Below are 25,700 nucleotides of genomic sequence, written 5' to 3' on the forward strand. Positions count from 1 at the left end.
GTGATTTCTGGGTTTTCACAATCTCCAGGTATGATAATGGGCTCTTTTGTCAGTGAGAGAGGGGTAAATATGTATGAACCTGTCTGACAAGATGTTGGCAATGTCAGTCATGTACATTTATTCATTTTTACAGTTTGCACTGACTCAGAACATATATGAGTTTACACTGATATTTATGACAGCGAAAGAAAGCTTCATGGTTCTCTATGGACTCTTTGACAATATTTTTGCCAGAACATGGATTGGATAATGTTAGGAGTGCTCATTGTTTATTGATGATACTGATTGGAGATTTATTTATCTTCTTTGACTTTTCACTTTCTTTGAACAACTTAAGTACTTGTAGTACATAGTTTGATTCTGACAGGAGTCCAATATATTATATGGGTCTGTTTTCATATAACTGTGAGCACAAGGCAGGACTGGTTAATAGTGACAAGTTTCTGGGGTAAGAACTGCAACTGCAAGATATGTGTGGCCCACTGCTGTACTCAGACATGACCTAAGTGTGTGAGCATGCCCAGTATGACCTTTCAGTATGTTGCTGACTGAAATTTGCTAAATTTGTTTAAGTGTGTGAGCATGCCCAGTATGGACATATATACTATATGTGTGAGAAAAATCAATTTGTTGTTTACTTCAGGGCTCACCCTTGTGTTGTACATTGACAGGAAGCATGCTGTACCTGCAGGGCTTCAATGAGTCACTTTGCATAGACTTATCAACATTTCTACATAGGGGTGACAGCTATTATTTGTACATTTCTACCCGGGGGGCACACCTGATTGTTACTGTAGGTGCACATAGGATGAGAGGTTCAACTGACAGTTATACAAATTTGCTAGGCCTGCACTGTTATGTCAGGTACTCCATTTCAGTCTGTACTGTTGCCTATCGTATTGGCTTGAGGCATACTACTGTACTACAGATCTTAGCTTCCAATTTCACATATATTAGTTTGTGACTTCATAGCCTACCCAACCCACATCACACTGCCTGGCCTGCTGTTATCTGTCTACATAGACCAGGGAGAAGTTACTCATATGCCTCTTCAGTGGGCATGATACAGCATTTGTTTGTGTTTGCGTTAGTCTACAATTGCCCTGCTGTGTCTGTACCAATGAAATGCTGTCATGGCTTAGTGGTTCAGTACTGTGACTATAGTGCACAGTATCCTGAGTTTGAGCCCTGTCACTGCTTTTTATTTTCCTGCTGGGCAGACCAGACTGCTTAAGGAACAGTAAAGCAGGTGTGAGCTTGTTTACCTGACTTTTCTCAACTTTGTCCAACCTTGCCCAACGTTGCCCAACATTGCCCAACATTGCTCAACGTTGCCCAACATTGCGCTAGTTAGCGTGGTGCGCAGCTAAACGCAATTGTGTTTAAATATGCTAAATAGTGGTAAAATGTGCTTAGCACTGCTTTGTATTGCTTAAAATAGGGCAATCATGCCTCAGGTGGTGCTGCAGGGCTGCCTATGTCAGATGCACATAGTACACTCCCTATACATGTTTGAAAACAGGTAGTGTCAAGTTAGGCATCCCTTTTATTGTATGTGTGAGTCAGAGAGAGATGTCATTTCCAGGGTTCCTACTGAGTCAGTGTATGTGCTATGTGTTGCCTCTTTGCCAAGGCCAAGGCATACTGGGCACGCCTCCTTCTGCCTGCTGGGGCAGGCTCAGGTTGTTCCTTCTCCGAGTCACTCTTTGCCTGTGCAGGCCTTGGCAATTGTCGGGGCTGTTTGGCCCTGACCCATGCTGTTCCCGCTGCAGCTGTTTTCACAGGATCATATTGTGTAGCATGGCACATACCATGACAATTTGGGTACATGTAGTTGGTGAGTACTGCAAGGCTCCACCAGATGTGTCCAGGCACCAGAACCATGACTTGAGCATCCCAAACACATGCTCAATAATGTTTCTTGTTTGTGCATGTGCCTCATTATGGAGTTCTTGTTCAGGTGTGTGTGCATTTCTGATGGGTGTCATCAGCCATGGCTTCAGTGCGTATCTAGCATCCCCCACTAGGTGACCGTCAGTAATGTCACCATTGGCAAATCTCTGGTACAGTAGCGTCAGATGCCAGATGTGGGAATCGTGATAGCTTCCAGGGCAGCCAGCACACACATTCATTATTATGTCCTGGGCATCGCACACGACCTGGCAGTTGATGGAGGGGAAGCCCTTATGGTTGATATAGACCCTAACCCGCTCACCAGGTGGTGCTTTGATGTGTATGCATGTGCAGTCTATTGCACCCACTACCTCAGGGTATTCTGCTATTTGGTGGAAAAGATACATATTGCTGGCCAATGCCTCACGGGAATTGGGGAAATATACGTGGTCACAGACATGTGCTGACATGGCATCCAGGAACGGGTGCAGTACCCTGGAAGCTGATGCCTGTGAAACCCTCATCATATCACCAGCTGGTCTCTGGAAGGTACATGTAGCTAGTATTCATAGGCCAACACATACCTTGGTATCTACTGGGATGGGTTCCAGCCTGTTGGTTCTGTGTGTGAGGCGTGGCAGGCACAGCTCAGCAATTTGCTGCAGGAGGTCTCTGTCCACTCAATAGTGCTCCACTATCTCCAGCTCATATAGCCCCTGGTAGGTTACCCTGGGTCTGTACACTCTTCTCCGTCTCCTCACTGTGGAGGAGCACAGCAGCATTCACATCATCACCACCCTCAGCATCTTGCACATGTTGGTTTATGATAGCAATAGCAGCCCCTAACATTTTGTCTGACTTAAGCTTTTTAAGTTTCTACTCTTTGTATACTGCAATGTTGCAGAGTTCTTGGGGAAAAAACAGGGTAGACTGCTGTTTGCAGAGTTTAAAATGCTGGGCTAGGTTGGGCTAGTCTACTGCCTGTGTAATTGGCTGACTCTGATAGATTTCACCTGGCAGCTCTGCTAGTTCTCCTTGGTTAACTTCCTACTACTTCTTTTCCTTCCTTTTCCCCTTTCTGTTTCCACAAGGGGCAGCACCATGCAAACAAGCGCACACGCGCACACACAGTGCAAGCACGTTTGCAAGAAATTTCAGATATATCCACGGCGTACACCTTTGATTTCTGGATTTCAGCTAGGACAACTGTAGACATGCCTCTTGCAATTCTGTGCAACTCAGGGCAACCACAAGCCACTGTGCTCCAATAAGCTTACAGCCTTTCAGATATACCCCCTCATGATGTCACCTATTTTCTACTCTACTACTCCCCTACTCCTACACTTACCCTCTAGGGACATGGCTCGCATGCCGGGGAAAATTGGGATTCACTATCCTTATCCTCATTTGCATAGGATTGCCTACTAATGCTTGGTTATATCTCTCACACAGAGCTCCCCTCCCCTTAGCAACCACTACTCAGTGGCCATGTTGTTTTCAGCCTGCCATTCACCTGCATGGCAGAACAAGCTTTTTGATGAAAATGTCCATTTTTGGTATTTTTCAATTTTTTTCATTTTATTTAAAGCACCGCATGTTTGCGTGGTGCTGCGCTATACTTAACCATCGGAGATCGGGGGAAAAATGGATTTTAAGGGTTTACAACATTTGCAAATGCCAATGGCCTTAGATTTGGCCATTGACATGCTTCCTCAACTAGATGCATCCTTTATTTGGAGCTGTCATAGCTCCATTTAGCTATTTGCAGAACGGTACTCCGTTACCAACGGAGTACATTTCTGCAAATAACACTACTCTTTGACGGACAGATTAGTATTTCCTGGATCACAAATTTACCTCATTTGCATAGCTTTCAGCAGCAAATGAGGTAATTTGCATACCATAACACTGTCCGTGCAAGAGTAGCTTTAGAAGCTCTCATGCATGCCCCTGCTGGCTGTTGCTGGATCGCTCGGCAGACATATTGGCTGTCTGCCGTCTTACACTAATCCTAGACTCTGTGCAAGCCTTCGTAAATCCGGCCCTTTGTGTTTGCAGGCAGAGAGATATACTTAGGTGAAGGTCTATTGTCAGCCCTTGTATGAAGATTTGATAAAGGTGTTCGTAATTTCATTTGGCAACACACAACCTACTAAAGCAAGTAGATGTTCAGAATAATTAGGACATTCTAGAATACCTATTTCTTACATTCCTGGGGAGTACCCTTTTACACTTGTCTACAGACAAGGTTTCTAGAATTTTACTTTCAATTTTATGCAAGTATTAATATTTGCATTAAGTCAGCCATTTATAACCTGACCCATCTGTCCATGCTAAATGTTCAGTTGTGAAACTTAAAGGAATCTGCCTCTGGTGAGGATCAGACCCTTGTCAAATTTCATGTTTCAACTTCTGGTAGTTGTGAGTATTAGAAGCTTCCAAGTCCATGCACTTTGTTAAATCCTTTAGTGAATCCTTTGCTAAATGAGAGGACAATATTCTACCGTCCTTGTTTGGGGTCAGTTTTTACTTGTCACATATCTCACAAATGTCCTGAGATAGTCCATGGTGTCTTCCTTTATGTGTTTCTTTGGAGTTTCTTTAGAGGGCCATGTCTGTTTCTCTATTATGAATATCTGTTCTTGCGAGCTAAGCAGGCAGTTGTTAAGTTGTTGTCTCTGAAAGAGCTGTAGCCAACCTCACTAAAGCCCTACTGGAGTTCACTAAGGATTCAGTGATTTTTTTTCCAGCTGTGTACCAAACTGAGCAGCAGTTTTTAACCATTTTGACTTTCCAAGAAAACGTCACAAAAAAAAACAAGGCTGCACTCCATTCATGGCAACTCTTCTCACTAGCATGAGCATTCTTTTAATAGAAGAAATCTTTATATGAGCACTGTTTCTAACAGTAATCCTTTCTAGTGTTATAAGCACCCCTTTGGTCATAGCAAATTCTTGTCTGGGCATAAGGGTTTTTTACATCTCTGCTTTTGTTATTTCAACACTCAGAAAGCTTATCATTCAGTACACCACAGACTGCCTACTACTTTAATTGCCTACTTGTTTATAGGTTCATAGGTTCATACTAGGCTATCTGCCCTAGGGCATTTATAAGCCTAGACAGAGTGTTTTTGGCTTTTGCAACCCAGTTTAAATTAATTTTGCTATGCCCTTTTTCGAGGTTAGTATACTGTGCCTCTGTCTAACAGTGACACAGAAGTGATACCCGGGATAAACCTACGATCTCCCATCCACTCATCAAGATTCCTCTTGAATAGAGTCAATGAGGGACTCTGCCTAACCTGGACTGGGATTTTATTCCAGTGTGAAGGGAGCCTCTGGGTTATGAATCTGTCCCTCCAGCATGTCCTATTTATTTCAGTGCTGGGGTTCAAGTCTCTCGAGCGCGTAGCTCGATGGGATTTGGATTTTCTGAGGTGCAGCATGTCCATTAATTCCGGGTTGGACATGGCTTTATACGTCAGGCACAGATCGCCTCTGAGCAGGCGGTATGCCACTGAGTAGAGCTGGAGTTTCTTTAACCGGGCAGCATATGGCATCTGTTTGAGCCCTTTGATCTTCTTGGTGAGGTACTTTTGGGGTCTTTCCAGTTGCTGCAGGTATGTGGTAAGGTACATCCCAAAAGGGGCATTGTACTCAATTATGGGCCTGATGAGGGATGAGTAAAGAGGCACGGTGACCTCTCCTGATCTAGATGTGAATCCCTTCATGATTAGGTGGGCTATATAAAATGTTTTTCTAACCACTTTGGCCACGTGGTTGTCAAATGAGAGATTGCTATCAACTTGGGTCCCCAGGTCCCTAATTACTTCTTCTGTACTTAATGGATTACCACCTATGTGGTAATTTGTGGGCACTTTGTTTTTGCCAAAGGAGATGACTAGACACTTTTTGGTGTTTAGCTTGAGGCCATGGCTCTGGCACCAGTTGTCTGTTTCTATGAGGCCCTTTTGGAGGATGCTTGTGTCAGCTGGAGAGTTGATTATGGCGCCCAGTTTGCAGTCATCTGCGAACTTGGTCAGCCACAGTCCTTCCGTGTTGGCCTGTACCTCTGAGAAATATATACCGAACAAGAGAGGTCCCAGGACTGAGCCTTGTGGGACACCACTTGTAACTGGTTTGGAGTCTGACATGGCTCCAGCAATTCTAACCATGTGGGTTCTGTCCTTGAGCCAGTTTGCAACCCATCTAGTGACATAGGGGTTTATATTTAAGCTGGTGAGCTTATCTATAATGCCCGAGTGGGGTACTGTATCGAAGGCTTTTGCGAGGTCCAGGTAGGCTGTGTGGACCACCTTCCCCTCGTCAATGGCCTTGGTGACTGTTTCAAAGAAATTGACCAGGTTTAAGAGGCAGGATCTGCCCTTAACAAAGCCGAACTGGGTAGGATCCAGCGTCTGTAGGTCCCCAATATCTTTATTTATGAGGTCCATGATGATCCTTTCCATAGCTTTGCAGAGCAAGCTAGTCAGGCTTATGGGGCGATAGTTTCCAGGATCCGTTGAGGCACCACCTTTGTGGAGAGGGACCACTGTTGTTGTACGCCACTCTTTGGGTACATATCCTGTAGTAAGGCTGAGATTGAACAGTAGTTTTATGTTTGGGTTTAGCTCTTCTTAGAGTTCATGTAGGACGCAGCCCGGGACACCATCTGTTCCCATTGATGCTGTGTTTTTTGCTTTGGAGAGGGCGGCTCTTACCTGAGCATCTGAGATGTCAGGGGGGCAGCACTCTGCTGGGATAGATATTTGCCCTTTTGGTGGGGGGGGGGCGGTTTGCACTGAACCTGTCAGCTAGGATGTTGGCAATGTCTGTGGGTTCGATGTATTTTTTGTCATTTTGGACTAATTCTGAGCATATCTGGGAATTCCCACCCAGGTTCCTAACGTAACTAAAGAAAGCCTTGTGATTATCCTTAGTGTCCTGTGCAATTTTTCTCTCGAAGCTGGCCTTAGACGATTTTATGAGTGCCCATAGTTTTTTGCTAATACTGATCAGAGATGCCTTCCCTTTTTGGGATTTTGCTCTATCATGTAGTAGCTTCCTCCTTCTATTTTATAGTTTGTTTATGGCTGGGGTCCACCAGACAGGACGTCTGCCTTTGGAGGATTGGGTCTTGGTTTTATTTGGGATTGCATGACCCATGCATTCCTGAAGGTGTTCATAGAATGCATTTATAAAGGATTCTGCGGTCTGGGCCGTATTTTCCACAGGCTCGGGGGCTTTGAAGGATTCCACCTCGGTTTTGAGGAGTGTGAAATTCGCTTTAGAGAAGTTTTTCACTGTGGTTTTCTGGGCAGGGGGTGGGATCGGGATGTGAATATCCAATGAGATTAGTTTATGGTCTGATCTTACCAATGAGGGGTACACTTCTATTCTGGAGCATAGAGTCCCCATGTTGGTGATGATCAGGTCCAGTATGTTTTCCCCTCTTGTGGGAGTGGTAACAAGTTGTTCCACAGCATTTGAGTTTATAAATTCTAGGAACCTTTGGGCTAGGGTGTTGGAGCTAGAGTAATGCTCCCAGTCTATGTTTGGGTAGTTGAAATCGCCCAATATAATGGTGTTTGGAGAGACCTTCAGATTTTCCAGTGTTCTCAGGAAGGCCGAGTGAGGTTCCTGGGTTTGGGAGGGTGGTCTGTAGCAGGCTATAAACTGGAAGGCAGTCTTACCCACTGTTAGTTGCACATGGATAGCCTCTGATGCTTCGTGCTGTGCCACCAACCTGGAGGTGTGGGTATCTTTGATGAATATTGATACTCCCCCTCCTTTTGTGGTTCGGTCCAAGTTTTGGGGCCGAAAAGCATGGTATGAGGTATAACCTGATAGTGCTGGGGTGCTGTCGGGAGCCTTGAACCAGGTTTCTGTTACTGCACAGATATTGACGTTCTCCATGCTAAGGAGAGTTTCGAGTGCATGCATCTTGAGGTTTAGACTTCTAGCGTTGAGTAGCATTACTCTTAGTTTCTTATCCCTTGTGATACCTATGGAGGTGGGTTTGTCTTTTGAGCCTTGCCTAAAAAAGGCACTATGGGGGAAGCAAGAGCCTTTGCCAATATCCAAAAGCCCAGGGGTGACAGGTGCAAGCCATCCCTAGCGAAGCATCGTGGCTTGTTGAACATGTCATCCCAGGCTGACAGGCATTGGATCCCCTTTGAATGACACCAATACTTAAGCCAATTGTTGAAATTGATCATCTTGTCTTCATATTGTGGCATCATTCTTGGTGAGGGTAAGATGCTACTCAAGATAAGGGTCATACCAACCTGGGCTACATGCTCAGAGAGCTCCTCTATGCCTCTTTTCATGTAGTCCAGGGAGGTACGTCTCAGGTCATTCACACCAGCATGGACAATGACCGAGTCATATTTGTACTTGCCTTGGAGTGACCTGAGTGCTTGTGCTATGTGGCGGATCCTAGCGCACGACAGGCAGCTCACCGTGACCTTCTCCTTGTTCAGCCTGGTGAGTGGGCTGTCAGTGTGCCTGACGATAGAGTCACCTATTAAAGTGTATCAGGTGTGTTGTTTAACCTTAAGGGCTGTGACTGTTCGGCACACTGGCTTTGTGAGCTATGTGTTGCACGTGTTTTGTTTTGGGGTAGTGGTTGCTTGGGTGTCTGCTTTGGATGTCTCTGCTGCTTAGGCAGATTTTTATTTAGAGCCTCTGAGTATGTTTTTGTGTGTTTATGTGTTTGGTTTGCTGTCGTGGTAGGTCTATGTGAGAGAGGAATTGTAGTGAGTGTGGTTTCCTTCTTCTCCTGACTGGTTACGCCAGTACTAAGTTGAGAGAGCTTAGCCTCCAGTTTGGCTATATGGTTGCATCTCTCACATGTGTTGGAATTTGTTGGGAGGATGAGAGGGTTGTCTGTGTACATGGGGCAGTTGTAACATTGCCTCAAGATTCCCAGATTCACCAGCTGGACCGAAGAGGAGATTGACAACTGACCTTTGGACATGCTAGAATAGTATTGGGAATTCCTTTATAACTGAAAAAAAGGGCCAATGGGAAACAAGGTACTCAAGGGGAGTTTGTGAGAGTCTAGTGCTTTTAATTTTTTAGTGCTGACTTATATAATTGCTTTAGTGAGCAAGTGCCAGGTAACTTAAATGCAATGTGTTACAGGTAACTTAAATGCAAAAATGACAAACAGTAACTTTCTTTCAAGTGAAACAAGGAAATAAGTACAGTAAACAATGCAGATATCACTAGGGATCCACAGAAGTGCTGAAAAGCCACGTTTTAGGTGGAATTAGCGTTTCAGGGAAATAACAAGCAAACAAACAACAAGCATACAAACAAAGCTAGATTCAGCAGGCCTGGATCTAGTCTATGCTACAGTGAGAAACAGTTCAAATATGCAGGCACTATAAGCCTTTAACCAGAAATTCCCAGTTCAGAAGGGCAGAGTCCAGCCTCTCCTCCCACAAGAGTGCAGACCACAAACATTCTTAATGTAAAATAACTGGCCTGAAGCCCAAGTGCTTAAACCAGAACTAATACACTTTCAGAATAACAGACACTGAGCCCTCAATCAGCAGTTCCCAACTTAGAAGGATGTAAGCTACCTGTCCTGCCACCACAGTGCAGGCCAGAAACCTTCCTAATGTAAAACAACTGGTCTGAAGTCCAAGTGCTTAATCCAAAAGACTTAGAATGATAGCTACACTTTAATCAAGTTACTACCAAGCAGTAATAAATACAATTGAATACTTTAGTGCTCAAGTTATACAAACAAAACTAGAATCAGCAGGCCTGGATCTAGTCTATGCTTTAATTGGTAGTATTCAGAGTACAGGCTTTCTTCTGTTAATAATTGACAGTCAGGCAGTCACTGCATTCCATATTCCAAAGTAGGAAAACACAGGCAAAGCAAGTAACTTAGAAAGATACATGTGTGTGTGTGTGTGTGTGTGTGTGTGTGTGTGTGTGTGTGTGTGTGTGTGTGTGTGTGTATATATATATATATATATATATATATATATATATATATATATATATATATTTATATATATATATATATATATATAAATATATATATATGGGTGTACTTCGTAACAATGAAAGACCAGAAGAACGAAACTCAGAACACAAAAAGGTGAAAACAACGAAACCCCAGAACACCGAAAAACATGTAAGTTTACAAAACACACATAACACACAAAAACACACACACAACTGCCCCACACTACTAAACATCCTACTAATGCACTCCCACACCCCTCTACTTTAATATTCTAACTCCAAGATCGTACAGACACACAAGGCAAATACACACCCACACAGTACAGTCCCACACACATACCAGTCACAACACACATTTACACATAGCATTTCCCCTCACAAATACACTCACACACACACACTTACCTACAGCAGAACACGAAAAGCGCTAATTCAAACTCCCATAATATCGGGATTTTGAATTTCGTGCTTTTCAGTGTTCTGCAGTTTAGTTGTTTTCATCTCGGCGGTCTGGATTTCGATATTCTGGTCTTTCGTCCAACTCAAGTAGATCCATATAAATATATATATATATATATATATATATATATATATATATATATATATATATATATATATATATATATATATATATGTATATATATATATATATATATATATATATATATATATATATATATATATATATATATGTCTATACACACACACACACACACAAACACATACACACACATCAACTTGTATCTGCCCACTGTAAACAGCAAAGCAGCATTTATCTATATTTTCAATCACAGCAATAATCTATAGAAACCAGTTGTTAGTTAAGTTTAAGATTTATTTACATATGATAACTGAAAAAAAACACTGCTTTCTTGCTAAAATGTGGAGTTTGTTTGTCTCTTTCGGCTTTTCCCGATTAGGGGTCTCCACAGTGGAACTCCGGTCCGCTAATGATTGGCAGTAGAGTTTTACGTGCTGGCTTGCCGGGCCTAACGCACAACCTTCAACGAAGGAATGCCCATTCATGCATATCGCCACACAGAAGACGTTCTAATTGAGAATCCAACGGGCAATGTCTAACTGTGAGGTGACAACACTACCGCAGCACCACCACCACAGTTCTCGCTAAAATGTGGAGTACAAAAAAAAAATCAAGAGTTTATTTCAACAAGACACGTTAAGTTCTGTTTCACAGACTGCCTCACTTCAAATTCAGTGGCCTTGGTCAGTGAAACAGAACTTCTGAGTTTCTGCCAGAAAGTTGCCTCACAGGTTTGGTAAGTCAAACAATGCTACTTACAACAGCTGTCTGTTTTTACCCTTTAACAAACAAGAAAGATAATGCCATTTATCTCTCCTTTCCACAAGAAAGGGTTAGTCCATACAGCTCCTAATCTTTTTAGGTCTTAACGGAAATCTTTCAGACTTCAGACATCATGACCGCCCTCCAGATAGCACTCACAGCTCCCTCAATCCTTTTTTTTATAATCCTCTATAATTACAGAGTTAAGAATCTACTTTCTAAAGGGATGTAGCCCTAATAGACCTCTGTATGCAGTTGCTTCCTTTTAGCTGCTGTGAAGATGGTTTCTTTTTGTTTCAGTGTGCCTTCCTGGTGCTAAATAAGAAACTGTTAAACACCATCTACTGCAATATGTATTGTGTGTCCCTAACTCAATAGCTACTACAGCAGAAACCATGCTACACTATGCTACAGCATTCATATTTATATAAAATGTTAGAAGATATGAGAGGCAGGGTCATATGTAAAGCACAAGTTTCTACAAGTTCTACAAACTGAAATATTAGTTGCCATGGCTTTGCAATTTCAAAATAACTCAAATGTTCCACTCCACACAGCCCAAGGTACAATCTGTCTCATGACCAAAAGAAAAGTCATAGGCTGCAGGACTTCCCCAGGCCACAAGGAATAGCTATGACTACAGGATTCTCTGAGGTCCTACTTTCTGCGCCACAAGCAGGAACCACTTCAAAGTATAATGCACAGGTCAAGCTTCACGTGGTAACTCTGACCGAACCCTTTGTCACCAGGTCATCCTTTCAGATAACTTTTCACTGAACAATTATTTTCTGTTTCTGAATTTAGCCCCAAAGGCTACTCTTTTTTATACTTAAGTTACTGACAGTTAAGACTATTGGATTTGGCTGTTTGCTCATAGGAGGTTCTCACACTTATGCATTCTGAGAACACGTTTATATAGATATATAGATAGATAAACAGATTGATAGATACAGATATTATTTTATTTATTTACTCGTGTATGCATGTATGTATGTATGTATGTATGTATTTATCCTTTGTTAACCGGGTTAGTTCCACAAAGATAATGGCTTCTTTTCAAAGGTGACCCAAGGCAGTATTGGTACTACTAGGGGAAGTTTGGCCAGAGCACTGGGGAGCTTTTCCTACTCTTTTCAATAGGTGTCATGGGATCTTATACAACCACCTGAGCTAACAACAGTGCAAGCAGATGGGGTCATCTGAAAGATGACACACTCAGAAGTGCAACACCCCCATTAAGCTGCATTACAGTGTCAGGAATTCATCTACTAGGTGGTAGGAGGAGAACCCTTACCTTTCTGTATTAAATGTGATTGTGCTACCTGTTATTAAATAGAAAGATAGACAGATAGATCGATAGATAGGTAGATAGATCGACAGATAGCAATTTATCTACCTGGTATGGGAGGAGAACCCTCAGCTTTCTGCGTTAAAAGTGAGTGTGCTACCTGTTTCACACTGCATGGAGATAGATATAGATATAGATATAGATATAGATATAGATATAGATATAGATATAGATATAGATATAGATACAGACATATGTGGGAACAGTACATTTCATCTAAAACGTATTTTATCTAATTACAAAAATATCCAAAATAATTATGTAAAGCAGACTTAATCTAAAATATATTTAACCTCTTCTCACTTGATGGAAAACTGAAGTCCGTTGCAGAAAATTACTGCTGGTGTGATTTAGAGTATGAGTATAATAGGAATCATTGGGCACAGCAGTCTAGTGCACCATTTGTTCCTTGGTAATAATGTCCAAAATGTTTTAGCCATTTATACAAGTCTGTGTTTCTGCTCCACCATTGATTCACTATGTGTGGTGTTTTCTCTTTTTGTGCAGCCATGGAATTAGAATATTTAAATAAGGAAGTGGGAGATTGTATAAAAAAAAAAAAAACACTTTTGTAGCCGTATTTGTTGTATATGAAATGTTAGATGGTGTGTTTCAATAAAATGTGATTTATTTTTTTACATTGTGCAATTAAATAAAAAAAAAGTTTTAGATGCAAATTTGTATTTGCATTTGTATATTAATCCTTTCATCCATCCACAAACCTTTTTTTTTCCATTTTTGCACATGGGGTCAGGGTGTCACTTCAGCAGTAACAATCATCTAGAGCCAATGCTTAGATTGCTGGTTGGCTAACCCTGTCACATTAGTTCTTTCATACCACACACACACTCTCACATGGTCAATTTAAAGTGCCCAAGCCTCCTACTACATGTCTTTGGAATGTGGGAGGAATCTGGAACACCCAAGGTAAACCCACATGAACAAAGGGAGGAACTGCAGACTCCACATGGAAGACACCCCTGCTGAGAATTGAAGCGGGGAACCTCTTACTGCACACACATATATATATATATATATATATATATATATATATATATATATATATATATATATATATATATATATATATATATGTGTGTGTGTGTGTGTGTGCGTGTGTGTGCATATGCATGTATGTATGTGTGTGTATGTGTACATATATATATATATATATATATATATATATATAGTTCATATAATAAATATAGAGTTCTATAGGATTTTGTAATGAATTTCATGGTGCATGGTCCTGGACCTTACATCTATAATGATAAGAACTATGCAATGACTTCTGAAAATGTGTTTCTGTTATTTTCTACAACAGTTATTATTATTTTGTTAAATGCAGCTTTGTCCCACATTATGTTTATGTTCAATGAAAGAAATTAAAGTGTTTATGTACATCTTCCCAAAAGGCTATTTATCTTCCAAAAACTTCCTTAAGCAGTGTCAAAAAGCACATTTTTTGCATATTTATTTATAGATATAAGCAAATAAATCAATAGAGTCTTCAACTGTGGAGTTATATTTATGAACATTTTAAATAAAGCTATTTATTTCATAGTTACATAGCATTTGAAAGATTGCAGTTCACAATATATTTTTGCTTTATATTTGATCGTGCTAGTTATTTGTTAAACAACATGCCTTCTGTAATATTGACATTAATTATTACTTTGAGACTGCAAGAAGCAGCTAGCTCAAACTTTTAAGTCATGTCTGACAGCAAATTGACAAAAAAATCAAAACAAAAGGAAGGGAAGAAGAATGACTGTATTATAAGTGCTGCAGACCTAAATGAATCTGTATCCACGTGTAGTATATGCTTCCTGATGTATTTTAATATTTTAGCTCTGAAAACCATTACTTCTATTAAAATTTTCTGGCATTCCCAGAACTACCCTGCAACATAATGCTTGACAGCTCACATGGTGCAACAAAAATTCTGAAGGCAGGCATAGGTGAAGACCCTGATGATTTTAAGTTTTACAATCACTACACAAATCAAGCAATCAAATATATGGCACACTAGGTGCACATAAGTGGAATTTGTGACTTTCATTAGAACATTACCCAGTTACTATTCTTTCCAAAGGGCATCAAGTACATTGTATCTTAATTCCATATATATATATATAATGTAGTCTTTGGTGTACACTTGCCAAAGGCTACAATAAATTGGGATAATTGTCCTATTAAAATATATAGTGCACCTTCATCAAGGTTTGGTTTAATGCATGCCTTATAGTGCTGTTGAAGAGGCACATTATAGATTCTCTGCATTTCATCTTCTAGTATTGTACTTTGATCACAAGTCTATGGATTTTTAACACTGTATCCACACACGTACTTGTAAATATAAAGCATCTATTTATGTCTATATCTATCTGTCTGCATCTATCTACTTAGTTGTTCATATGTGCAGATTGGGTTTAATGGATTTTTTTTTTTTGAATATTTTGAGGAAAGATAATTTATAGCAAATGCCATTTTGTATTATCAGTAATAATGACATAATGTAATGTAATGTGAAGTAGCCAAATGACTGTGGAATGTACAGAGGCTTGAAGAATTTGTTTTATTTTGCTCATGCTTTTGGGATTTGTCCCAGACAAGTCTTAGTTTTTTGTTAGTGCCTCAGTATTATAGTAAGTAAGGTGAGATTTTTGAAGTTTATTAGTTGTTATTGGCCATACTTTTCATGTTGATGTAGACATTGTTTTATTAACTCTTTCAATGATTTAGAGTAATATTTAAAGTTTGTCTTTGATTTAAGACATTACTTTTGGGTTTGTATTGGGTTTTATAGGGCATTTCATTTTTCCTTTGAACTGTTCTGAACATAATTTTGGTATATTTAATTTGGAGAGGTATGGGGGCTGCACCCCATATTGGGGATGCAGAAGGGTAAAACAAATGTATTTGTTATTGTAGGTTTGGTCTAGTGTTTTGGTGTTTCAAATGTCAGTCAAATGACAGTCCAGTTTTATTTGGATTACATCCTGTTTTTTCATTCTTTTGATGCTTACTGTTTGGTGATGTAATTACACACACACACATACTCACACACACACGCACACACACACACACACACACACGCACACACACGCACACACACACATATCTGTACTCTAATATTCATACAAACACACACACACACACACACACATGCACACGCACATATCTGTACTCTAATATTCACACACACACACACACACACACACACACACACCTGTACTCTAATATTCACACAAACACACACACACAAAGATCACAACATCATTTTACAGTGATTTTAAGACAAGAGATCAGAAGAAAAAATTAGCATAGCTGTATAGTTTGAGAATATATTTTAAAGGGCACAATTAATGACATTAGAAGAAGAGAGAGAAACATATTTGTTTTACATACAACAAAAGTAGAAACAGCATTACTTTATTGATAGTCCAAAGTTTATATATTTTCACTTTTGATAATTATGTGGTGTAGCTCAAATAAATTCCATTTATATGGGCTGATTGGACAAATAGAGAAGTTGATTAACTCAGAATCAAATAATGTGACAGATGTAGCTTAATGGGTTCAAACCTATGTGCCCAGATTTACAGCCTGGTGCAGTGGTCAGTACTCTGTACTGGCTCCTAAACATTAAATTTTCCTGAAACACCAAAGGTATAATTGCTTCTTGACCCATAGGTCACTAACTGTATGAGATTCATTGGTTAGAGCAAAGTCAGAACATTTATTAAAGTTCTTTAGTTAAAGCAATTATGGCTGTCTGAGGTGACTTCCAACACTATATCAATTGATGTAAACATAACATCAGTTGCAAAATTATCTTTCAGTGAACACATGTTGCTATGCATACATCTTCAGAAAAAAAATCATAACTTTGGTTCCCTGCACTTCATTGTTTCAGAATACAGTTTTTTTCAGTAAGATAGCTAAACTGACCTTGCACCCCCACAGGGCAAGGCTTGACATTTCTGCTGACAAATTATTTGGCCTTCTGTCACCTCAAAGAAAATGGCAGTGAAGCAGTAAAAATGTCTATACGTTTCATCACTGTAAATCATAAAAGCAGAAACTCCCAAAAAACTGTTATGCACCCAGGAATTATTGGAAATGAAAGATAACGGATAAAACATATTCCCTTTCCTTTGGCATGTATTTTAATAAATACAGCCTTTGCTTCACAAAAGGTAGATAATAACTGCTGAAAATAATTTCAATTATGATGAAAATCTATGAGAAAAATTACTACACATATAAAATGCATTTTCCATCATATGCAGGCCTCTTTTAAGTCTTTAAAATACAAAATATTTTAGCTTGCTATCAGTGAATATAAATAGTATTGCACAGTTTGAGAAAGCATTCAGATGTGATATGGAAGTAAGTTAAAATGTCAAGCTTGACTTAATAATGGTTTGTCTTTGGCTGCTAACCGTAAACACCATCTATTTTCTTGACTTCCTTCACTTCTCGCCATTAGTTTTTCTCCATCTTTGAAAGGATGTTAAATATCTGGAAATGTTGCTGTACAAATCATATCCAGTGCAAACATTTATACAGATATGCTGTTCATTTTATATAGTCAGTTACAAAATCATTTATACTGCAGTTCTATTACAAGTTTCCCTTGATGGTTGATAACACTCCGTGCAATGGGAATGTTGACATCTTAACAAGGATGTTCAGCCATTTTTCACTTTGGTTATTGCTTTGGAAAATATGCAGCTGATAAGGAAGTAAGTATTCAGTTATGATTTATTTTATCCAATAGCTTCTAAAATTTTGCTAGTTGTCTTTTTAATGAGGATGCATGCACTGTCCAGCAGTTCACATTTGTGCAGTTTATTTAGCAGTGACACTGCTGCAGTCCTGTATTTGGTTCTCTGTTAATCATTATAATAATATGCCATTGACTGGGAGCACAAGGCAACAACATACAGTCACTGAATTTTGACTAAGTTCTCTGGTAATACATGCATGTTAAATCAGATTATAATAAAGTTGTTGGGGAAATTTCAATAATGGCCAGGAAAAGTACATTCCCAGTAACGCTATAGGAGCAGGCTAAGTGGTGAGCTATGAAAAGAGTTATAGCCAGAGATGCTTAAAGATACTAGCAAAAGAAAGAGGAAAGACTAGATTGGCATCTTTCTCTGCTGTTACAGTCTCGTCATGTAATGTAAAAACTCACTGGCTTCTATTATACGATCAGTTAGTAATGAGTGTAGCCTAACTGCTTCACTCTTATAATAAAAATCTCAGTTTTTATGTTGCTATTTGTTAAAGGAAAATGTAACTTGCTAGCATTTTTGTATGAAAATGCAAAAGAAATATAGCTTTTGCTTAAACTTAACATAATTTTGTTAACCCCAGACACAAAATCCCTCCTCAAAAAAAAGAAACAATGCCTGGACCAACTACCTCAACAGTAAATCCCAATTGAACAAACAAATATATGTTGAACTATGTAGCAAAGCCAAAAAACTCACCAAAACATCTTACTAACAAAAGTTACAGGATAAGCACAGGAACAACCCACAAACATTTTGGGCAGCGATTAACACTATTCTACAACCAGGTAAAACAACTACCCTAACTCCAAAAATAGATAACAACCAAGAAGACATCCCAACTCAATTTAATAAATACTTTACAGAAACCATCCAGACCCTTGCAAACAACCAACCCTATGACAACATCCCCACCCCTGAAAATCCACCCCCACCCCCAACTAACAATTGTCCCAAGTTCAGCTTCCACCCAGAAACAACCAAATCCATTGAAAAAATACTCTGCAAGCTCAAACGAATGTCTCTAGCCGCAGATAAGTTACCTGCTGAATACATCCACCTGGCTGCAGAAGCCATATCCTATCCTGTCTCCATCCTAATTAACAGATCCATCTCTGAGTGTATAGTACCCAAGCTATGGAAAATGTCATATATCATCCCTCTACATAAAGGGTGAACCTTCCTGGAACTCAATAACTACCGCCCTATAGCCAAACTACCCCCTTTATCTAAAATGTTAGAGAGGGTAATACACAAGCAACTAATGAAATATCTCCTAGAAAATGATCTAATAGCAACACAACAACATGGTTTTAGACCCTTCCATAGCACCTTCACCACACTAAGAGAATTCACCAGCGTTGTCAATATTCACAGAAACAATGGAATCCTTGTATCTGCCACCTTCCTTGACTTGTCCAAAGCATTCAATATGGTTAACCACAATAAACTCCTTCTTTCACTAGCAACTGTAAACCTTACCACCCCTGCCATCTCCTGGTTCAAAAACTACCTCGAGGGAAGGAAACAAGCTGTTATGTGGCAAAACCAACTCTCCCCCTCCCTACCAGTCTGCCTAGGAGTACCCCAAGGCTCCATCCTGGGGCCACTTATTTTTACCCTCCTCACCAATCAGCTTCCAAACAGTATTCCTAAAGCCTCAATAGTTTAATAGGCAGATGATACCACCATAACATGTGCAGCCAAATCAATGCACATCCTTCACTCCCTAACTCAAGAATGCTTTTCCCTAGCAGAAACCTGGATTACAAACCAAAGACTCATTCTGAACCCAAGTAAAATAAAGCTAGTACTCTTTAGCTCCTACAGAGCCACACCTCCCACTGATTCTTTCTTCATCTCCTCATTTAACAAGACCACAATCACCCCCACAAATCATACTAAACTCTTAGGGGTTGAAATAGATAATCACCTTAGATTTGACCTGCATATTTCTATAACCATAAAAAAGTACATAAAAAACTTGGCCTACTGTATTGCAATAAAAAAGTCCTCACTGACCACTCCAAAACTACAATAGCGAGGACTCACCTACAATCGACCCTACTTTATGCCCCTTCTGTGCTTACAAATCTCCACAAATCTGACCTAAATAAACTCGATAGTTGTTATAATAAGATAGCCAAATTTGCTACATCCTCTCCCATCAGAACACATCATTGCGAATGCCTAAAAAACTCAGTTGGCTAGAAGTACCACTACTACTTCAACTCAATCAACTGTCACTAGCCCACATAATAATACATAACTCTGAAAACACCCCAGCCCTACAAAATGTTTTGCAACACTATGCAACCACCAGGCCCTTGAGGTCTAACACACAAAACCTCCTCAGAGTAACCAAGTATAACAATGGTTCGTCTGTCTACAGCTACTGTATAGCAAAAACCTGGAACTCCCTTCCTGCCCACATAACTGACAACAAATCCCCATCACAGTTCAAGAAACTTGTTAAAACTCACTTTTTGAATAATCAACTGTGCTCCTGTATCCCCCATAGCTAATGTCTCATTAGAACACTTCACCTAATTTAAGTAACTCTGCTAAGCCAACCAATCATAGCACTGTACCCACTTAGGACTGTTAATCTACTGCTCATCCCATCTCTCCAGGAGTTAGAGAAAACTACCCTAGCAATGTTGAGCTCTCCATAAGCAACTAAAACCAGGAGAAGACATATTGTAAATCAGTTTGTTATCCTTCTCAACTAAAACCAAGCGAAGACATATAGTGAATCAATTTATCCTTCTCAACTATAGTGAACATCATCTGCTCTCTCAGATCATTATTCTACATCTCTCTGCTTTTACACTGATAACAAATCTATCACAAGAATCCTAAACTTAGGAATATCTTCTAAAATGTAATATTATATTGTAGAGAATGAACGTATCCTGTCTGTTAGTTAATATGTATGTCAAAGTCTCTTCTATGGAAATTATATGTCAAAAGTCTGTCCTTAAAATTCTGTTTTGTAAAAAATTGTTCTGTTGGAGCATTTCTTCCCAGGCCTTAACTGAAAATGGACTTGTAATCCAGTTGGACTCTCCTGGTCAACAAATGTAAACTTAAATAAATAAATAAAATAAATTGCATTTTTTCCTATTCCTTGGAATTTTTTTACAATGGAATTTTAAGCCCTTTCATAAAGAAAAAAAAGACCGCTATTCTTCTGACAGAACTATTTCTTCTCAGAAATTAACACAAGAAGGTTTATGCATTCTGCCCACATAGCATAAATTGAGGTTTAAATGAAAGGATGTTCTGCATTTTTCTGTAGGCTGAGAAGAGCAAAATGATTCCAAAGTACCTATCCAACTCAGAAATAGTACATATATTTTTTTTTGCACTGAAGTATTCTATTTAACATCTCTGTAAATCTGTAGACCAGTTCCAAGTCTTTATACTTCTGTTTCAGAAATATTGCATTCTTCTGTATGCTATTACTCTCCTGCTATCTGCTGACCATCAACCCTCCCTTCATTTATAGCTGTCATGCAAGTGGTCAGCAGGGTTTTGTGGTTAAGCCCATAAATCCTCCCCACAGTGGCTGATGTAAGCACTTGCATCACAGTGGGGCTCTTTTGTTCCCTCCCTTGGCATGTCTATACTCCCATGCACGTCTATGAGGGTTACCATCAAATCTATGGAATTAAAACAATGAGTAAAAAGGTCAACACTATGGAATGTCAAGACCAAATCTTCAGGTTCTGCCATCACTGCTGTGTGAGTTAGTGTTTGTTTGCATAGAAGCAAGTTGGCTAAAGGGGCCACAGTTTTTCCTTCTCTTAGGATGGGTGAGTTGCTCAGTCCTAACCTCCCCTTCCCTGTTCTTCCAGTACCGAGCCTTGGATTGTCTGGGTTGTAATTATGGCTTTATTTCCCCTAAATCACAAAACTGGAGACCTGTGGTCTTTATAATTAGTAAGTATTATACTTGCTCTAATATTTAGATGTTTGGTTTAGAACATAAACCGAACAGACCTCAAACACTCAATAGGGTCATATCCAGTAAGTAGTAATACAGAAACAAAAGCATAAAGTACATTGAGAAACATAAGATAATGTGAAAAGACATATATTTAATAAATATTTACCATGTACATTATAACTTTTGGCAAAACGCCAGATACAAGCCACTACATGATGAAGTATTGACTGCAGAAGGCAAGATCCTGGAACAGTTTAGTGACTTATGCACTTGTCTACACTCAGTGGTGCAGAGGTTACAGCATGCAGCATATTGGCCAAGAATTTGTGCTTGGCTTCATATTGTGACATTCATAGCAGACGTGTGGGAAAGCACATGTGCATGGTAGAATGTGCAGCAGGCCCTTGGTTAGAATATTATGAATGTCAGCATTAGTCATGAGAAGGGGAGGTTAGACTTTATGCAGAAAAAATACAAAGACTGCCTGAATGATAACTGCAACAGGACTGTCTCTCGCTCCACGTGGAAATGAATACAGCATGATTGTAGTAGAGGGCAGATATTCTGCATAGACAGGGGAAAACAGAGAGAAACAAAATGATGGCAGAAATGCATGCACCACTCATATTTCCAGCTTCATTTTTATATTGATTAACGCCTTCCTTCTGTCCTTCCTTCATTGGATCGTAGGATCATAGGAATGACCAGGCAACTTAGCCACAAGGCCATTTCGGCCTTGCAAATACTAACCCATAAGCCTTGCATCACTTTTTATGGAGGCCCAAGCCAGCCATAACAGGGGTGAATTATTTATATACCAATCCAATTGTTCTGTTCATTTTTAAAGTCATACAGTATGCCACATTGCTTAATTGGAGATGAAGCTGTTATAGAGGAGAGCAGAGGCTGTATGACAAATCTATCCTTCCACCTGTTAGTTCTTGGTGTAGACTTAGATCTCTTGTCCTAGCAGGTCCTAGCATTAAATGGACTGCATGATTTATGGAGTTATAACAGCTTTTGGCCTACTAAATTCCGTATAGTCTTATAAACAAGTCACAGTTCCCATCTAAGGAATCTATATCATACTGAGTGTAGGGATAAAAGCATCCAGTCCTTCATGCTAGCTGAGATCTTATATGTCCATGACTGTTTTAGTTACAAGCCTCTCAGGTCTTTACAACTGCTTAATATGCCTAGTGATGTACATCTTTTCCAAAAGAAGGCATTATTCCGGTTGATGTATCAGCATACCTAAAGTACAAGGAGGTGAGGACTTCTTTTTAATCTGGAAGAAGTGCCTTTTGTTATGAATTGTGCATGGTAAAAGAGTTTCCTAGCCATCACTACAACTTGGTGGTCAAATGTGATAGAGCCATCCAGCCAAGTGCATAAGTCACCCACTACCTTTCCATTTTGAAGTAGTGTATTATCTATACTATAAGCTGGAGCAAAGGAGTTATTTCCAAATGCTACAATGTTGCACTTCTCCTTGAGTATGAGCTCATTATTTTGTACACCAGCTACTGATGTAAGCTCCTACTGGGGAGTCTGTGTGTTAGAGAAGGACTTGACAATGACTCCCAGCATGCAATCATCTGAATTTGTTACCCCGAGATCCTTGCTTGGTAAGTAGAAATCGAGAAGTAGATACTGAATAGCAGATGCCTCAGCACAGATGCCTGAGGAACTCCACTGGTCGCCCTCATGGTCTCAGTGGATGCAGTCCAAACTTTTACTATATGAGTCCTGTTACTAAGTCAGTTAGCTATCCACCTATCCACATATGAGCAAATATGGATCTCCCTCAGCTTTTTTATTACATTTGAATATGGTGTGGAATCAAATGCTTTTGAAAGTCAAGGTGTACTTTATAAACAGCTTGCCCACTGTGTAAAGCCTGTGAAATCTTTTCAAGGAGCTTCAAAAAATACTTTAGATAAGACCTACCTTTGAGAAAGCTAAACTGCTGTTGTAATATGTATCATGCCTTTTTATGTAAAACTCATTAGACTGATAAATGTAAAATTCTTGGGGCTAATGGTGTGGGCAACCTTGTGGAGTGACATCACAATATCTGTGTGTCACATCTGAGGAGCAAAGCCAGCTGCTAGTCTCCTGTTAAGGAAGCTGGGGAGCGGATCTTTCAGTGGTTGTGTAATGGTATTAGCTAGGCAACCAGATATAGGTTCATAGGTAAATTCTAGGCAATCAGTCTGCAGAATATTGCATGCCTAACCAATAACCATGCAGTGACAAAAGGTGAGAAGCAAACCATGTACTTTTTGTCTGTAAGGTAAACACTTTAACCATTATGCCAACCTACAAACCCCACCTGGAAAAAAAAAAACATAATCCAACAACCTTGTGTGGGAATTGAATCCACAACCTTCTGCACCAAAAGGAATTGTGCTATCTGTTCATCTGCTGAGACTGCTGATATCAGGCTCACTGGAAGAAGTGATCTTCATTATGGAAAGTACCTACAATACATGCTCCTTCATGATGGTTGGTGGTTTTATTCCATTAGAGATAAGTGGGCTTGTAACAGATGCCTCTTGGGTGAATATGGGACTAAATTAATTTGTCAGTATGTTGGCAATATCCACTGGACAACAGTGGGGAGTGCCATTATGAATAAGCCATTAGTAATGCTGAGTGTTATTTCTTATTTTCCTGATGTAATTATAGAATGATTTGTAGTTAAAACTGGCTTCTGTAACTAGCCTAAGTTCAAAGGTCCATAGGTAGGTACTAGGCTATTGGCCCTAGGGCCTATATAAACCTAGCCAAAAAGGTACCCTGGCTTTCGCCACCTAAGAAAATTATTTTCCTGTGCCCCTGTCGAGCAGAGCCCCAGAGGTGATCCCTGGGGTGAATTTCCTATTTCCCATCCAATCATCAAGATTTTTCTTGAAGAGTGCTAATGAGGAGCTTTCTTTGATATAGACAGGTAGTTTGTTCCAGAGTATGAGAAGTCTCTGGGACAGGAATCTATCCCTCCAGCTTGTTCTGTTTATTGTGGTGACAAGGTTTAGATCCCTAGAGCATGTAGCTTGGAGGGATTGGAATTTCTTTAAGTGGAGCATGTCCAACAGTCTGGGTTTGACATAGCTTTGTATGTTAGGAAGAGATCGCCTTTGAGTAGGCAATATGCGACGGAGTAAAGCTGGAGTTTTTTGAGATGGTCTGCGTAGGGCATCTGTTTGAGGCTAGTAATCCTCTTTGTGAGGTATTTCTGCAGCCTTTCCAGTTGTTGTAGATGTCTTGTGAGGTACATACCAAAAGGGGCATTGTACTCTATAATGGGTCTAATGAGTGATGAGGAGAGGGGAACAATGACCTCTTTTTTCCTGGATAAGAAACCTTTTGTGATGAGGTGTGCCATGTAGAAGGATTTCCTGACTACTGTGGTGATGCTATTATCAAAGGAGAGACTACTCTCCACCTGTGTCCCAAGGTCTCTTATCACACTTTCAGTGTTAAGTAGACTAGCACCTATGTGGTAGCTCATGGGTACAGAGTTTTTACCAAAGGGGATGACAATGCACTTTTTGGCATTAAAGCTTGAGGCCATGGCTTTGACAGCAGGCATCTGTCTCAGTGAGGCCCTTTTGTAGGATGCCCACATCATTAGGAGTTTCAATTATGGCTCCTAGTTTGCAGTCATCTGCAAACTTCATTAGCCAAAGACCTTCTGTGTTAGCCTGTACTTCAGAAAAGTAGATACCAAACAGGAGAGGACCCAGGACTGAACCCTGTGGTACTCCACTTGTCACTGGTCAGATATGGAGTCTGCTACTTTCAGAGTATGTGTTCTGTCAGTGAGCCAGTTGGCAACCCATCTTGTGACATAGGGATCTATACCTAGTTCAGTGAGTTTATCTATAATTCAAGAGTAGGGGATGGTGTCAAAAGCTTTGGTGAGATCTAGATAGGCTGTGTGAACCACCTTACCCTCGTCTATGGCTTTGGTGACTGCTTCAAAGAAGTCTATCAGGTTTAGAAGACATGATCTACCTTTTACAAACCTGAACCGGGTGGGGTCCAGAGTTTGAAGATTACCAATGTCTTTGTTTATAAGTTCCACGATGATATGTTCCATGACCTTGCAGACCAGGCTCATTAGGCTAATGGGGTGGTAGTTCCCAGGGTCCATGTTGGCTCCCCCTTTGTGGAGTGGGGTAACCATCACTGTGCACCATTCAGTGGGCACAAAGCCTGAGGTGAGGCTATGGCTGAACATGGTGTGTAGGTGGGGTGCCAGTTCATTCTGTAGTTCATGTAGAATGCAGCCTGGGATGTTGTCAGGTTCCATGGATGCTGTGTTCTTGGCTTTGGAGAGTGTGGTTATTACCTGTGCAGCCGTGATTACAGGAACTTTGCATTCTTCAGGTATAGATATAGGTATATA

Source organism: Protopterus annectens, chromosome 4.part0, assembly GCF_019279795.1.
Source record: "Protopterus annectens isolate FY-2018-M chromosome 4.part0, PAN1.0, whole genome shotgun sequence".
Taxonomy (NCBI): Eukaryota; Metazoa; Chordata; order Ceratodontiformes; family Protopteridae; genus Protopterus; species Protopterus annectens.